This window comes from Pongo abelii, chromosome 16 (genome assembly GCF_028885655.2).
Source record: "Pongo abelii isolate AG06213 chromosome 16, NHGRI_mPonAbe1-v2.0_pri, whole genome shotgun sequence".
NCBI lineage: Eukaryota > Metazoa > Chordata > Mammalia > Primates > Hominidae > Pongo > Pongo abelii.
In genome coordinates this window covers 87,576,131-87,594,265 of record NC_072001.2, presented here as the reverse complement: position 1 = coordinate 87,594,265, position 18,135 = coordinate 87,576,131, and the positions used below count along the sequence as shown (strand labels likewise).

Here is an 18,135-nt window from a genome sequence, read left to right as displayed (position 1 = left end):
TTTTCATGATTGTGCCTACAATTCTATGGAGAAATATAATTTGTGAATTATCTGATGAAATTTTCCTAATTTTGAATCATTCTGGCATTACTATAATAAACACTGTTAGAATGGCTATGGTAATATTTTAGTTTTGCATTTTTACTTCTGTATTAAATAAGATTATAGTTTTGTTTGTTTCCTTTAAGGCTCTTATTTCATTTCAGTATCAAGGGTATGCAGGGCTAACTTGGGAAGCTTTACATCTTTTTTCTAAGACCTAGGATGTATATCTAGTTTACACAGTAATTTTCAACTGCAGGAATATTTTGCCTCCCATGGGATGTTTGGAAATATCTGGAGACATTTTTGTGGTCACAACTGGTCATGGTCAGGAGGTCTTATTGGCATTCCGTGGGTAGAGGGGATGTTACTAAATGTCCCACAACACACCAGGAGAACCCTCACAAAGAATTGTCTGGCCCAAGATATCAATATTGCTGAGGCTGACAAACCCTGGTTTAAATAAATGTCCAATTTGGAGGATGAGTCTTTGTCTTTTTCCTTCTTCTGCATATTGGTCTCCAGATTTTCCATTTCTTCAGTTCGTTTTCATAACTGTAGATTCTTAAAAGAAATGAACACTTTCCCCATACTTCTAAGGTGTTGTAAAGATGTGTAAAGTTTTCACTTTTTGCACCATATTCACATGTGGCTATATGCCCTTTTCTCTTCAAAGTTTTCTTTATCTTGATTACTTATCAGAGGCGTGACTGTTTTATTATCTTAGTCTTTGAAAGAATCCTCTTTAGTTTTATTTTTTAAATTTAGTGAGGTTTTTTTTCACATTTTCCTTATGTCTTAATTATTTCCCCTTTTTGTTTATTTTGCTTTTTCTAGCTTAGTGGATCACTATAATTTAAATTGCTTTTTAAACAAACATGTAAGGGTATATATTTTCTTTGGGTGCTATTTGACTTTACTGCACAAGTTTTAAAATCTATTTTCTAAATGGTTTGTATTTTCCAAGTCATTTTATTGCATCCTCTGTTCCCGTTGCTCTTACTATTAAAACTTTTATAGGCCTGGCATGGTGGTTCATGCCTGTAATCCCAGCACTTTGGGAGGCCAAGGCAGGTGGATCACCTGAGGTCAGGAGTTCGAGACCAGCCTGACCAACATGGAGAGAGCCCGTCTTCACTAAAAATACAAAAATTAGCCAGGCGTGATGGCACATGCCTGTAATCCCAGCTACTCAGGAGGCTGAGGCAGGAGAATCACTTGAACCTGGGAAACAGAGTTTGCAGCGAGCTGAGATCACACCACTGCAGTCCAGCCTGGGCAAGAAGAGCGAAACTCTGCCTCAAAAAAAAAAAACCGAGGAGCCAAGATGGCCGAATAGGAACAGCTCTGGTCTACAGCTCCCAGCGCGAGCCACGCAGAGACGGGTGATTTCTGCATTTCCATCTGAGGTACCGTGTTCATCTCACTAGGGAGTGCCAGACAGTGGGCGCAGGTCAGCGGGTGAGCGCACCGTGCGCCAGCCGAAGCAGGGGCGAGGCATTGCCTCACTCGGGAAGCGCAAGGGGTCAGGGAGTTCCCCTTCCAGGGGTGACAGACGGCACCTGGAAAATCAGGCCACTCCCACCCGAATACTGTGCTTTTCCGACGGGCTTAGGAAACGGTGCCCCAGGAGAGTATAGCCCGCACCTGGCTCAGAGGGTCCTACGCCCACGGAGTCTCGCTGATGGCTAGCACAGCAGTCTGAGATCAAACAGCAAGTCGGCAGCGAGGCTGGGGGAGGGGCGCCCGCCATTGCCCAGGCTCGCTTAGGTAAACAAAGCAGCCTGGAAGCTTGAACTGGGTGGAGCCCACCACAGCTCAAGGAGGCCTGCCTGCCTCTGTAGGCTCCACCTCTGGGGGCAGGGCACAGACAAACAAAAAGACAGCAGTAACCTCTGCAGACTTAAATGTCCCTGTCTGACAGCTGTGAGGAGAGCAGTGGTTCTCCCAGCACGCAGCTGGAGATCTGAGAACGGGCTGACTGCCTCCTCAAGTGGGTCCCTGACCCCTGACCCCCGAGCAGCCTAGCTGGGAGGCACCCCCCAGCAGGGGCAGACTGACACCTCACACGGCCGGCCAGGTACTCCAACAGACCTGCAGCTGAGGGTTCTGTCTGTTAGAAGGAAAACTAACAGAAAGGACATCCACACCAAAAACCCATCTGTACATCACCATCATCAAAGACCAAAAGTAGATAAAACCACAAAGATGGGGAAAAAACAGAGCAGAAAAACTGGAAACTCTAAAAACCAGAGTACCTCTCCTCCTCCAAAGGAACGCAGTTCCTCACCAGCAACGGAACAAAGCTGGACGGAGAATGACTTTGACGAGCTGAGAGAAGAAGGCTTCAGACGATCAAATTACTCCGAGCTACGGGAGGATATTCAAACCAAAGGCAAAGAAGTTGAAAACTTTGAAAAAAATTTAGAAGAATGTATAACTAGAATAACCAATACAGAGAAGTGCTTAAAGGAGCTGATGGAGCTGAAAACCAAGGCTCGAGAACTACGTGAAGAATGCAGAAGCCTCAGGAGCCGATGAGATCAAATGGAAGAAAGGGTATCAGCCCTGGAAGATGAAATGAATGAAATGAAGTGAGAAGGGAAGTTTAGAGAAAAAAGAATAAAAAGAAACGAGCAAAGCCTCCAAGAAATGTGGGACTATGTGAAAAGACCAAATCTACGTCTGATTGGTGTACCTGAAAGTGACGGGGAGAATGGAAACAAGTTGGAAAACACTCTGCAGGATATTATCCAGGAGAACTTCCCCAATCTAGCAAGGCAGGCCAACATTCAGATTCAGGAAATACAGAGAATGCCACAAAGATACTCTTCGAGAAGAGCAACTCCAAGACACATAATTGTCAGATTCACCAAAGTTGAAATGAAGGAAAAAATGTTAAGGGCAGCCAGAGAGAAAGGACGGGTTACCATCAAAGGGAAGCCCATCAGACTAACAGCGGATCTCTCGGCAGAAACCCTACAAGCCAGAAGAGAGTGGGGGCCAATATTCAACATTCTTAAAGAAAAGAATTTTCAACCCAGAATTTCATATCCTGCCAAACTAAGCTTCATAAGTGAAGGAGAAATAAAATACTTTACAGACAAGCAAATGCTGAGAGATTTTGTCACCACCAGGCCTGCCCTAAAAGAGCTCTTGAAGGAAGCGCTAAACATGGAAAGGCACAACTGGTACCAGCCACTGCAAAATCATACCGAAATGTAAAGACCATTGAGACTAGGAAGAGACTGCATCAACTAACGAGCAAAATATCCAGCTAACATCATAATGACAGGATCAAATTCACACATAACAATATTAACTTTAAATGTAAATGGACTAAATGCTCCAATTAAAAGACACAGACTGGCAAATTGGATAAAGACTCAAGACCCATCAGTGTGCTGTATTCAGGAAACCCATCTCACGTGCAGAGACACACATAGGCTCAAAATAAAAGGATGGAGGAAGATCTACCAAGCAAATGGAAAACAAAAAAAGGCAGGGGTTGCAATCCTAGTCTCTGATAAAACAGACTTTAAACCAACAAAGATCAAAAGAGACAAAGAAGGCCATTACATAATGGTAAAGGGATTAATTCAACAAGAAGAGCTAACTATCCTAAATATATATGCACCCAATACAGGAGCACCCAGATTCATAAAGCAAGTCCTGAGTGACCTACAAAGAGACTTAGACTCCCACACATTAATAATGGGAGACTTTAACACCCCACTGTCAACATTAGACAGATCAACGAGACAGAAAGTCAACAAGGATACCCAGGAATTGAACTCAGCTCTGCACCAAGCAGACCTAATAGACATCTACAGAACTCTCCACCCCAAATCAACAGAATATACATTTTTTTCAGCACCACACCACACCTATTCCAAAATTGACCATATCCTTGGAAGTAAAGCTCTCCTCAATAAATGTAAAAGAACAGAAATTGTAACAAACTGTCTCTCAGATCACAGTGCAATCAAGCTAGAACTCAGGACTAAGAATCTCACTCAAAACTGCTCAACTACGTGGAAACTGAACAACCTGCTCCTGAATGACTACTGGGTACATAACGAAATGAAGGCAGAAATAAAGATGTTCTTTGAAACCAACGAGAACCAAGACACAACATACCAGAATCTCTGGGATGCATTCAAAGCAGTGTGTAGAGGGAAATTTATAGCACTAAATGCCCACAAGAGAAAGCAGGAAAGATCCAAAATTGACACCCTAACACCACAATTAAAAGAACTAGAAAAGCAAGAGCAAACACATTCAAAAGCTAGCAGAAGGCAAGAAATAACTAAAATCAGAGCAGAACTGAAGGAAATAGAGACACAAAAAACCCTTCAAAAAATAAATGAATCCAGGAGCTGGTTTTTTGAAAGGATCAACAAAATTGATAGACCGCTAGCAAGATTAATAAAGAAAAAAAGAGAGAAGAATCAAATAGATGCAATAAAAAATGATAAAGGGGATATCACCACCGACCCCACAGAAATACAAACTACCATCAGAGAATATTACAAACACCTCTATGCAAATAAACTAGAAAATCTAGAAGAAATGGATAAATTCCTCAACACATACACCCTCCCAAGACTAAACCAAGAAGAAGTTGAATCTCTGAATAGACCAATAACAGGAGCTGAAATTGTGGCAATAATCAATAGCTTACCAACCAAAAAAAGTCCAGGACCAGATGGGTTCACAGCCGAATTCTACCAGAGGTACAAGGAGGAGCTGGTACCATTCCTTCTGAAACTATTCCAATCAATAGAAAAAGAGGGAATCCTCCCTAACTCATTTTATGAGGCCAGCATCATCCTGATACCAAAGCCTGGCAGAGACACAACAAAAAAAGAGAATTTTAGACCAATATCCTTGATGAACATTGATGCAAAAATCCTCAATAAAATACTGGCAAACAGAATCCAGCAGCACATCAAAAAGCTTATCCACCATGATCAAGTGGGCTTCATCCCTGGGATGCAAGGCTGGTTCAATATACGCAAATCAATAAATGTAATCCAGCATATAAACAGAACCAAAGACAAAAACCACATGATTATCTCAATAGATGCAGAAAAGGCCTTTGACAAAATTCAACAACGCTTCATGCTAAAAACTCTCAATAAATTAGGAATTGATGGGACGTATCTCAAAATAATAAGAGCTATTTATGACAAACCCACAGCCAATATCATACTGAATGGGCAAAAACTGGAAGCATTCCCTTTGAAAACTGGCATAAGACAGGGATGCCCTCTCTCGCCACTTCTATTCTACATAGTGTTGGAAGTTCTGGCCAGGGCAATTAGGAAGGAGAAGGAAATCAAGGGTATTCAATTAGGAAAAGAGGAAGTCAAATTGTCCCTGTTTGCAGATGACATGATAGTATATCTAGAAAACCCCATTGTCTCAGCCCAAAATCTCCTTAAGCTGATAAGCAACTTCAGCAAAGTCTCAGGATACAAAATCAATGTGCAAAAATCACAAGCATTCTTATACATCAATAACAGACAAACAGAGAGCCAAATCATGAGTGAACTCCCATTCACAATTGCTTCAAAGAGAATAAAATACCTAGGAATCCAACTTACAAGGGATGTGAAAGACCTCTTCAAGGAGAACTACAAACCACTGCTCAAGGAAATAAAAGAGGATACAAACAAATGGAAGAACATTCCATGCTCATGGGTAGGAAGAATCAATATCATGAAAATGGCCATCCTTCCCAAGGTAATTTACAGATTCAATGCCATCCCCATCAAGCTACCAATGACTTTCTTCACAGAATTGGAAAAAACTACTTTAAAGTTCATATGGAACCAAAAAAGAGCCCGCATCGCCAAGTCAATCCTAAGCCAAAAGAACAAAGCTGGAGGCATCACACTACCTGACTTCAAACTATACTACAAGGCTACAGTAACCAAAACAGCATGGTACTGGTACCAAAACAGAGATATAGATCAATGGAACAGAACAGAGCCGTCAGAAATAATGCCACATATCTACAACCATCTGATCTTTGACAAACCTGAGAAAAACAAGAAATGGGGAAAGGATTCCCTATTTAATAAATGGTGCTGGGAAAACTGGCTAGCCATATGTAGAAAGCTGAAACTGGATCCCTTCCTTACACCTTATACAAAAATCAATTCAAGATGGATTAAAGACTTAAATGTTAGACCTAAAACCATAAAAACCCTAGAAGAAAACCTAGGCAATACCATTCAGGACATAGGCATGGGCAAGGACTTCATGTCTAAAACACCAAAAGCAATGACAACAAAAGCCAAAATTGACAAATGGGATCTAATTAAACTAAAGAGCTTCTGCACAGCAAAGGAAACTACCATCAGAGTGAACAGGCAACCTACAAAATGGGAGAAAATTTTCGCAACCTACTCATCTGACAAAGGGCTAATATCCAGAATCTACAATGAACTCCAACAAATTTACAAGAAAAAAACAAACAACCCCATCAAAAAGTGGGCGAAGGACATGAACAGACACTTCTCAAAAGAAAACATTTATGCAGCCAAAAAACACATGAAAAAATGCTCACCATCACTGGCCATCAGAGAAATGCAAATCAAAACCACAATGAGATACCATCTCACACCAGTTAGAATGGCGATCATTAAAAAGTCAGGAAACAACAGGTGCTGGAGAGGATGTGGAGAAATAGGAACACTTTTACACTGTTGGTGGGACTGTAAATTAGTTCAACCCTTGTGGAAGTCAGTGTGGCGATTCCTCAGGGATCTAGAACTAGAAATTCCATTCGACCCAGCCATCCCATTACTGGGTATATACCCAAAGGACTATAAATCATGCTGCTATAAAGACACATGCACACGTATGTTTATTGCTGCATTATTCACAATAGCAAAGACTTGGAACCAACCCAAATGTCCAACAATGATAGACTGGATTAAGAAAATGTGGCACATATACACCATGGAATACTATGCAGCCATAAAAAATGATGAGTTCACGTCCTTTGTAGGGACATGGATGAAATTGGAAATCATCATTCTCAGTAAACTATCGCAAGAACAAAAAACCAAACACCGCATATTCTCACTCATAGGTGGGAATTGAACAATGAGAACACATGGACACAGGAAGGGGAACATCACACTTCGGGGACTGTTGTGGGTTGGGGGGAGGGGGGAGGGATAGCATTGGGAGATATACCTAATGCTAGATGACGAGTTGGTGGGTGCAGCGCACCAGCATGGCACATGTATACATATGTAACTTACCTGCACATTGGGCACATGTACCATAAAACCTAAAGTATAATAATAATAATAATAATAAAAGAAAAAAAAAAAAGAAATGCCTGTAACATTCTAGGAGCTTTTGCAGGCTCCTTGTCCTCCTTCAGCTGTTAATAAATAACAAATTAATGTATGAAAAAAACCTTTTTATTGTGAGATATGACATGTATTGAAATTATGTAAAACATAAGCTTAGTGTAACATATAGTTAGAGCGAGTACTTGGGAACTAACACCTAGCCAGCACCGAGGTGAAGAGAAGGCACACTGCTTGCACTACAGAAACCTTCTGCAGGCTGCTTCCCGATCACCATGCCTCTGTACACTCATCTTGCCTTATGTTTCTCTAGTGTTATCACTCATATATGCATCCTTCAACAATACAGTGTAGTGTTGCCTATTGTTTGAACTTTTGAAAATCATACTATATGTATTTTTTCATATCTTTGTTCTGCTCAATATTGTGTGTGAAATTTGTTCCTATTGTGTGTAGCTTAGTTCTTTTGCATTGCTGTATTTACTCCATTGTTTGAATACACCATACCATTTATCCCCTTGACTAGATACAGACATGTGGGTTGTTTCCAGTGTTATTAGGAACAGCTAATGCTGCTATGGTCATTCTTGTCTGTATTTCATAGTACCCCTGTGCCAGCATTTCTCTGGGGCACATTCTTAGGAGTTGGATGACTGAGGCATGAGGATCAATTTCTTCTTTTACCCAAGAGTTATCCAGAAAAAAAAAAAAAACATTTAAAAAGCATTTTCAGGTGGCTTTTGAGGTATTTTTAGTGCATCAATATGGTCAGAGAATATGGCCCTATGACCTTTCAGCAAGATTATCAGCAATCATTTAGACTTCACTATTGGTGTTACTGTTGTCTTTGCTTATTGCTGCTTCTGTATTATGTCTTCTGCTCCCTGCCCCACAAGTATATCCCTAAATAATATCCTGGGTTGTTTTTTTTTTTTTCCTAGAAAGAGTTTGTGGGGATGTGTATGGAGTGTGTTCCATGAACTTGTTGTCTGTTATCATTTGTTCAACAAATATTTGACTCTATATAAAGTACTCCATCCATATCAGTGTGGAGAATCCAGAGGCAAACATACACAGATATGCTTCCTGTCTTGATGGAGCTAGATATAGAATTCTTAGGTCATAACTGAGTTTCTTTCCAGGTCTTTACACTTTTATGTTCTGATATTTATTGTTATAGATTGAAAAGTCTGATGCCTATCTGATTCTTAGTTCTGATACTTAGTATGATTTTCTGTGTAACTGTAAAGTGTGGGCGTTTTATTTATTTATTTATTTATTTATTTATTTATTTATTTATTTATTTTTTGAGACAGAGTCTCGCTCTGTCACCCAGGCTGGAGTGCAGTGGCACGATCTTGGCTCACTGCAACCTCTGCCTCTCAGGTTCAAATGATACTCGTGCCTCAGCCTCCTGAGTAGCTGGGACTACAGGCATGTGCCACCATGCCCAGCTAATTTTTTGTATTTTTAGTAGAGACAGGGTTTCACCATATTAGCCAGGATGGTCTCAGTCTCCTGACCTTGTGATCCACCCGCTTCAACCTCTCAAAGTGCCAGGATTACAGACATGAGCCCCGTTAAATGCTTTGCTGAGTCATGTCCATTGTGCTCTGGACCTTCTACAAGTGGTGTTTTGTTTTGTTTTGTTTTGTTTTTGGTGTGGGGATCTTATTTTTACCTCCTAGAATTGTCTTTTGCTAGTAATCTGTTTTGTACTTTGTGGATACAGTATCTTCTCAATTACTGCTAAAGATTCCAATTAGGTTTTAAAATTCTGCTTATTTCCTTCATTAGCAGTGCTTCAGGTCATTTGTGCTTCTTTGACTCGGCACCTTCCTTTCAGATGGCTAGTTTTCTTTAACTCTCTGGTAATACATGGTTATCTGTTCATTTATAGATGAGGTATACCTTTGATCAGTATGAATTGTTATGAGTGTCTTCAGAATTGTCACTCTTCTGCTGTGGCCTCCCCCTCCTGGTTTGCAGACCTGTGCTCTTCCTGTGGCATGAGGATGTGGAGGTGCTGGCCAGTGAGCTTTCCAGATTTTGAGCTAAAAGGAAGAGGCAGAGTCTGTTATAAGATTTTGCTGCTGCATTGAGTTTTATTAAAAAAAATTCTGTCTTTTCTCTCTGGTTTTGACACTGATAGTAAGAGACCATCAAGACAGGCTTCCTATTAGCAGAGTGATCCTTACCAACTATAGTTGGGACAAGTACAGTGAAGAATGTTTGATCCTTCCAACAAAAGTGGTCCCTCCATTATTTGGATTGGGTTTGCGGCTTTCTCAAGCCCAGCAGTCTGATTCTATCTGCTTTGTATCTTCTAACATGTCCTTATAGTTTTGGTTCACTAAGGGTATTCTTTTTGTATTTGTTGTTTTGCTGCTGCTGCAGCCGACTTACTCTGTTTTATAAAATTCTGTCATCTTAGTGGGGTTTTAGAAAGAGGACCAGGTCACATCTTGAAATGAAATTAATCTTAGGATTTCACAGCCCTAACTGACTTTTTGTTTTGATTAAATTACTTCCCCTTTTTGACGGGGTAGGGGCTCAGCTTTCTCAGGCATAAAATGAAGGCTAGTAACTGGGCTAGGGGTGACAGATCCAGATGCATGTGAGAATCACCTCGGAGAGCTTTTGCAAAACAGATTCTTTGGGTAGGCTTTGAAATTAGCATTTCAAAAATGCTCTTTCAACAGTCCATGCAACCCAATTCTTTGGGACTTTGAGGCTAGGTATATATTCTTTAGATACCCAGAATAATTGGCTTTGGAATATAACAATTTAGGGAAATGAAGAAGGGGTGAATTATGTTTTGGAAGCTGCTGCTTAGATACTGCTGAGACCATTGTTGGTCTTCATTTCTGGATCCTAGTTTCTTGATCTTTTACATATCCTGGGTTCTAACCTGAACTGGCCTTTATGGTTAAAGATGCATTTATATACTGTGTCCTGGCCAGGAAGCTTGTCTTTTGAACTTTGCCCAAACTGAGTATGAAGGCCCTTCCTAAAAATTCATTAGATTCATTTCTGAACTTGATAATTGTAATTTGTGTTAATTGATAAATTATGTCTTGTAGAGAGATATTTGATAGTAAATTACATGTTTTTAAAAAGACAATTTGCTTTATAGTGAGGTGGTAATCATTTCATAATTCTTAGTTTTGGGAAGTGTCTATTATAAGTAACACATCTGACCTCTTAAAATGTAAGGAAATTGAATTTATGTAATGATTCGGGCTTTTCAAAGTTAAAAAGGTAGCTGTTTTGACGAACTGATAGTTTGGGATATTTATTTTAAACAAAACAAGCCTTTGATCTTATGCACATAGCCATACAAGTAGAATGTTTTCTTATTTTTAATTAGATTATGTTTTAAAATTTTTTTCAATTTTGCTTTATATTTGACTGATTGCTTTTCTTTATTCCTAAGGCATCCATTAAGTTGAATTGTTCAAAATTGTTTCATTTTTAAAAGCTGAGAACCGTTGTTTGTCAAATCAAAGTTGGATTTAAAAATGCACATTTTAATTTTAATAAGCTCTTTGGTAGTGGGACTGCAGTGACAGATGGTTGGGAGTTTGTCCCTAAAGCTATGACACCAGTCTTCTAAGGTGCATGTTTGTTCTATGTAGCCCTGGCAGATTCTTTCTCTATTTCCGAATGGGACAACAGAAGAAGTGACTTCAAAAGAAGACGAAGAAGAGATGGCTGAAGTAGGTATTTTATATAAGAATAACATTTTGGCCAGGCGAGGTGGCTCATGCCTGTAACCCCAGCACTGTGGGAGGCCAAGGTGGGCAGATCACTTGAGGTCAGGAGTTTGAGACCAGCCTGGCCAACATGGTGAAACTTTGTCTCTACTAAAAGTACAAAAAGCCACATGTGGTGGTGGGCACCTGTAATCTCAGCTACTCAGGAAGCTGAGGCAGGAGAATCGCTTGAACCCGGGAGGTGGAGGTTGCAGTGAGCCAAGATCGTGCCACTGCACTCCTGTCTGGGCGACAAGAGTGAGACTCTGTCTCAAAAAAAAAAAAATCATAAATATCTTCAGTTTTGAACATTTGAGTAATTCTCTAATCTTCTTTATAAATAACTATTAATGTGGAATAATTGAAAGCACATTATATTTGGAATGGAATGTAATTTATAAATCCTGGCTTTATCTCTAACTCATGATATGCCTTTGAGCAAATTGTTTTATCTGAATTCTTGGATTTGATTTTCTGGAAAACAAAAGCACTTAACTTTTAGCACTAAAATTATATTTAATACTAATCAGTACTTAACCTGTATTTGGTTATTTTTTGGAAGAGAAACTACTGAGTTTTAAAAATTTTATGTTTGCATAAAAGGAGAATTTGAGAATATTTTAGGGACTACTTGCTAGAAGTAGTGAAATTGTCTCTTGCTGAAAAATCATTCAAAGAAATTTGTCTCAGTCTGTTTTATAGTGTTGTAACAGAATAACAGAAAGTGAGTAATTTATGAAGAACAGTCATTTATTTTCTGACAGTTCTGGAGTCTGGGAAATCCAAGATGAAAATATAAACATTTGGTGTCTCAGGACCTTCTTGTTTCATCCTCACATGGCAGCAGGCAGAAGGGCAGGAGAGCAAGCTAGTCCAATGTGTGAAGCCTCATTCATAAGGGCCTTAATCCCATGAAGGAGAAAGGAGCCCTCTTGGCCTAATCACCTCTTAAAAGTCCTACCTCTTAATATCATCACATTGGCAACAGTTGAATTTTGAAGGGAATACATTCAAACAGTAGCAAATTTAGTAGAGCAAATTCCAAAGACATTGAGCCTAGGCCGGTTGTCAGTCATGCGTATAATTTTAGATGTTTTCAGGCTCTGAAGCTTTGCATTTAAATTTAAACTTTGGAACAAAAATCTATGTCTCTGCATTGACCAAATGGAATGTATGTGAATTCCATGGTCTTGACTGTTTTAAAATATTTTTTTCTGTTTGGGGTCTTATAATTAATTTAGGCTTTCATTTTCTTGGTTTGGAAATTATTAATCTAAAATATACTTTAGAGTGCTGCAGAGCTAAAAAAAATAGTGTTGTAGGCTTGTTTTTGTTTGTTTTTTGAGACCGGGTTTCACTGTCACCCAGGCTGGAGTGCTGTAGCGTGGTCACGGCTCACTGTAACCTTGAACTCCCAGGTTCAAGCGATCCTCCTGAGTAGCTGGGACTACAGGCCAATGCCCCACATCCAGCTAGTTTTTTAAATTTTTTTTGTAGAGTTTGAGTCTCGCTCTCTTGCCCAGGCTGGTCTTGAACTCCTGGCCTCAAGTGATCTACTACCTCAGCCTCCCAAAGTGCTAGGATTACAGGTGTGTGCCACTGTGCCTGGCTGTAGGCTTGTTTTATGAGTCTAGGAGTAAAATACTTCTTAAAATTGTCCAATTAGAATGAGAGTTTGTTTTAATGTTTTTATGCAGTTTAGCTTAGGTGGAATAAGCTGCATAAAAACATAAAATCTTTTCCATGGGTCAGGCAGCCATTGTACTAAAGTTCATGAACCCTTTCATTTTCCCTTCACAAGATAAAAAACAAAGGACCAAAACTTTGAGGGAAATCTAGAAAGGTAAGGAGACTGGACTTTGGAGTTGTCAGATTAGGACAGGTGAAAAGCAGATATTCTAGGCTCCTAAAATAACGTGGGAACCGGCCCATAGCAACTTTGGACATGGTGTGTTTGGGTGCATTGGATGCTTTTCTTTTGAGAAGGAAGGTTGATGTGTTGAAGTCATGGAAAGCAAGATTGTCCAGAAAAGGCAGATGGATAGAAGTCTTGAATTTGAGACAGGCATGTTTCTATTTGGTGTGTTTGTTGATAAGAAGGCCTTAAGCAGGGAATTGTGTGCTGAGAATATTGTTTTAGAAAGATATGTTGAATTCTGTTTGGGATGTGCTGATTAATACTTAGGTGGAGAAGTTTTGCAGATGGGAACATGACTGAGGTTGAAGGTACAGGAGGAAATACAGGCCAAAGGCATTTGTGAGTATTGTGGGGAAAACAAGTGTAGGTTGGAAGATCAGGGCTGAAAGGTGCACACAGGGAAAAGGGAGCTCTATGAAGTACAGAGTCATGGGCAGAGTTTGAGTGAAGGTAGTCAGTAATCTGGTCTAGAAATCGGTGAATTAGCCGGCTTGGGAAAAAAAAAAATCGAGATAAATAAACTACCCCTTTAGAGATTTTGGCAGCTGAAGTAGAAAAATAAGGTAATTGAAAAAAGTTAGGATTTAAACAATTCTGCATATATTTGTATATGTGTAAGAACAGATAGTATGGGAAGGGAGGGAGCAGAATGATGTGAATAAAGATGTTGTTCTGCGGGGTATTATTCAAATTCTTTTTAAATTATTAGTTTTTGAGATAGGATCACTGTCACCCAGGCTGGAGTGCAGTGGCATGATCATAGCTTACTGCAGCCTCAAACTCCTGGGCCCAAACAATGCTTCTATTTCAGCCTCCTGAGCACCTGAGATCGAATTCTTTTTCTAACTTATTTTTAAGTTATTAACATCAATAGATGCTTACTACATAAAACCATAAACTTGGAAATTGGGGGAAAGCACCAAATGTCTCCAGAGATAACAACTAAAATTAATTGAAATTAACATTTCAATATAAGTTCTTCTGGTCTTTTTCTGTGCTTATTTCAGCATTACTGAAATTCTTTCTATTCCTTTGTGTAATCCATTTTTCATTTCAAAGTTTTTAGATACAGGAGAAATTATGCTGTGTTGGTATTTCAGTGGCCTCTTAATAGTTCATGGAATTCAGTTAACTGTTTTGCTATTTTTGCACATGCAGATTTTGTGTTTGTTTTTGTGGTTGCAAGGTTGAAATAGGTATCCTTATGCCTAAATTTGTGTTTACATCTTAGACTAGTTTCTTGTCATACAATTCTAGAAGTTGAATTTCTGGAACAAACTATGAACAGTTAAGGTTCTTGACACCTGCTGCTAAACTGTTTCAAAGGTTCCTCTTAAGAGATTTAAAAGATGGCTTGGCCGGGCATGGTGTCTCACTCCAGTAATCCCAGCACTTTGGGAGGCTGAGGTGGGCAGATCACTTGATATCAGAAGTTTGAGACCAGCCTGGCCAACATGGTGAAACCCTGTCTCTACTAAAAATACAAAGAAATTAGCTGGGCATGGTGGTGTACGACTGGAATCCCAGCTACTCAGGAGACTTAAGTCTCCTGAGGCATAAGAATCACTTAAGCCTGGGAGGCAGAGGTTGCAGTGAGCAGAGATTGCCCCACTATACTCCTGCCTGAGTGACAAACTGAGACTCTATCTTAAAAAAATAAAACAAATTAAATAAAGAAGTAAATAAATAAATGATGGTTTATTTCATAATAGTTGTGACTTTGTAAAACTTTTAAATCTGCTTTACCCAGAGTCTAGCTTTTAAATAAAATACAGGATATAAAAGGTGGGAGCCTCTTGAATGGAATGTGGGGGCTTTTTCTCTCTCCCCATAGGATAGATATATTCTGTTTCCTGTCCCCCACTGAGTGAAGAATAATTTAAGTTTTGGCATAAGAAACTGCTGAAGAAAAATAGTTGAATAAGCTAATATTTTTCTTCTTTTTGCAGGATATAGAAGACTTAGATCACTATGAGATGAAAGAAGAGCCTATTAGTGAGAAGAAGTTGGAGGATGAAGGAACTGAAAAAGAAAATTGGGCAATATTAGAGAAGACTGAAAGGCAAGGCCATTTAAATGTGTAAGTGTGTATAAATATCTGGACTTTTTGGTTTAGTAATTATAGTTAATACCAGGCAATTCATGAACATGCCAATCTCAGCTGCTCTCCTCCTCCATTCCTGCCTTAGTGGTGGATTCAGTCATACCTTTATTGGTTTTGAGACAGGGTCTTTCTCTGTCACCTGGGCTACAGTGCGGTGGCACAATCATGGTGCACTGTAGCCTTTATCTCCCGGGCTCCAGTGGTCCTCCTGGCTCAGCCTCCCTAGTGTCTCAGACTATAGTCATGTGCCACCACACCAGGCTAATATTTTTGATTTTTAGTAGCGATGAGGTCTCACTATGTTGACCATGCTGGTCTTGAACACCTGAGTTCAAGCAGTCCTGCTACCTTGGCCTGCCCAAGTGCTGGGATTACAGACATGAGCCACCAGGTCTAGCCACGCTCATATGCTTTGTTGCCCAAGGTTATCTTTCTCATCTATGAATAGCCACTTTTTACCGTGTTCATCTGCTCTTCACATCCTGGAACCACCTGCTGATCCCTGTATATGCCCCTTTCCAGGTTGTCTATGCTGTGTTCTCTGCTTACCTACCTTCTGTGGCATCTATAAATTCAAGTTCATTCTTTCCTACAAAACACAACTCAAATTATTTCTCCTTCATGAAGCTGACTTTGATCCATCCTGCTCTGACCAAACCAAAAGTAATGTTTCTCTTTTGACTTAACATCTCTTTTATGTGAAGTGGCAGGATGGGAAAGGAACACTGAGTTTGGTGACAGACACACCTTTTATGGTTTCACTTTGCTCAACTCTAAAATATGGATAGACATTTTGGATGGTTGCTATGAAAAATAAATTAAAATGATGCATGTATATACACAAAATGCCTAGACAGAGTAGGGAAACATCAAATGATTGTCTGAACACTTACTGCTTCCTGCCTTGTATTAGAGCTATTTACCAACTCCACAATATCCGAGGACTGGTTACTTTGTCTTGGGCACAGATTCTCCAAAACAGGGAATGAATTGTAAGGCAAGTAGATGCCAAATGTTGAAATCAGATAGATAACTCTCCCTCCTTCAATCTTATTTATATATTAATTTAGTTGGTAATTTTTCATACAGCAAAGAAATTTAGTCAATCCCCCATATCTTGATTATTTAAAAAAGTAAGATTGTAGCATTTGAATTAATGTTATTGTACCTTTTGTGTCTTGTGATCAATTCTAGTTTGAGTTATCTTCAAAACAAGTAAAAATTATTGAACACTTTTGCATGACCGATACTATGCTAAATACTTTATACTTTATAGATCTTTTCATTTAGTCATCATAGCCACTGTGTGAAATAGGTGCTATTTATATTTTAGAGATAGGAAAAACTTCTCATATTTTATAGATATGAAATGAGTTCAGGGTTACATAGCTAGGAAGTAATATTTTTATAAACTTGATTTTTTTCCCTTCAAAGTCTAGTGCAGTCTTTAAAACCTTTAGTTTCACATGACCAAAAAGTAGTTCCATTTCTATTTAGTCTTAGGATAAGATATTGATGTGTTTTCATCTTCAGAGAAGTCCCTGCACTGAAAAACTGAAACCAGTTGCATGTAGGCACACATGGTTCTCAGTGTCTTCATGTGTGAACTAGACCATCTGTGTAATATTCTTGCTTGTAGTCTTATGAATGGAAGCCTATTTTAGTTAATAATGTGTCACCTTGAGTGTCTTCTAGTATTTTCAAAAATTGCTGGGGTTTGGAATAGACTCATACTGAATTCTATGCTATCGTGGAGTCCATGATGGTCTGAACATGTTGGCTAGAGTTTTTTACCTGATAAGAAAAAGGAAATGAACCAGACTTGTGTCTAGTTTTATATTCTCTTGAAACTTCGTAATGCTTCATTTAATTGGACTTTTTTTTCTTCTTCTTAAATTGTTGAGTGGTGATCCATTTTTATTGTAATCTTTTTCTTTTTTCTTTGTTTTCTTTTAAGATGGAGTCTCGCTCTGTGGCCCAGGCCAGAGTGCAGTGGCACCATCTCAACTCACTACTACCTCCACCTCCCAGGTTCAAGTGATTATCTTGCCTCAGCTTCCCAAGTAGCTGGGACTACAGGCACGTGCAACCATGCCCAGCAAACTTTTGTATTTTTTTAGTAGAGATGGGGTTTCATGCTGACGGCTAGGCTGGTTTCAAATTCTTGGCCTCAAGTGATCCACCTGCCTCGGCCTCCCAAACTGCTGGGATTACAGGTGTGAGCCACCATCCCTGGCTACTGTAATCTTTTAGAGCAGGTTGAAATACCTTAAATCTTTAAATTAGTTGGCTCAGTAGACCCTGGTAAGCAGCGGCTTTTATGTTTCGGGCTGCAGTGTCTGGGTCAGTGCAAGCTTCAGATAGACTTATGAAAGAGCTCAGGGACATATACAGATTACAGTTATAAGACAGGTAAGGATCTCTAAATCCCTGCTCTTCTTATCATTCTTTTGTTCTTTTCTGTTGTCAGACTATAAATGTTGTTTCTTAAAACTGGACAGAAATGGAAATGTTTACTAGCTTTATTTTGTGAAACTCAAATGTAATCAAGTTCCAAAAGATGTAGGGGGTAAGATAGGATGAGTTTACTTGTTTTTTGGATTAAAAGAAATTGTTTTTATAGGTCTGTTGGAATTCTATTTTGTCATCTTCCTGATAGAGTGAATATTTACATGATTTTTATCTTCTGGCAAAAAGCTTGAGCAATATTGCTTGATAAGTAAATAAGAGTAATACATTTCATTATACAGAGAATGATTGCCAAGTTGATTTTTATGATTTTTCCCCCCAGTTTTGAAAGTGACATAATCAACTCTTATTGTGGAGGTAGTTATGTTATTACTTTTAAAATATATAGGTGGAGTACACCTGTTGTCCCAGCTACTAGAGGTGGTGTGAGGCTGAGGCAGGAAGATCTTTTGAGCTTGGGGAAGTCAAGGCTGCAATGAGCTGTGATTGCACCATTATATTCCAGCCTGGGTG

General features: G+C 39.3%; 1 pseudogene; it reads left to right on the top strand.

The window, feature by feature from the left end:
- LOC100457481 (ubiquitin-conjugating enzyme E2 Q2-like) overlaps positions 1-17,560 on the top strand; it is a 29,197-nt pseudogene extending 11,637 nt beyond the window's left edge.
- Positions 17,561-18,135: the final 575 nt, after the last annotated feature.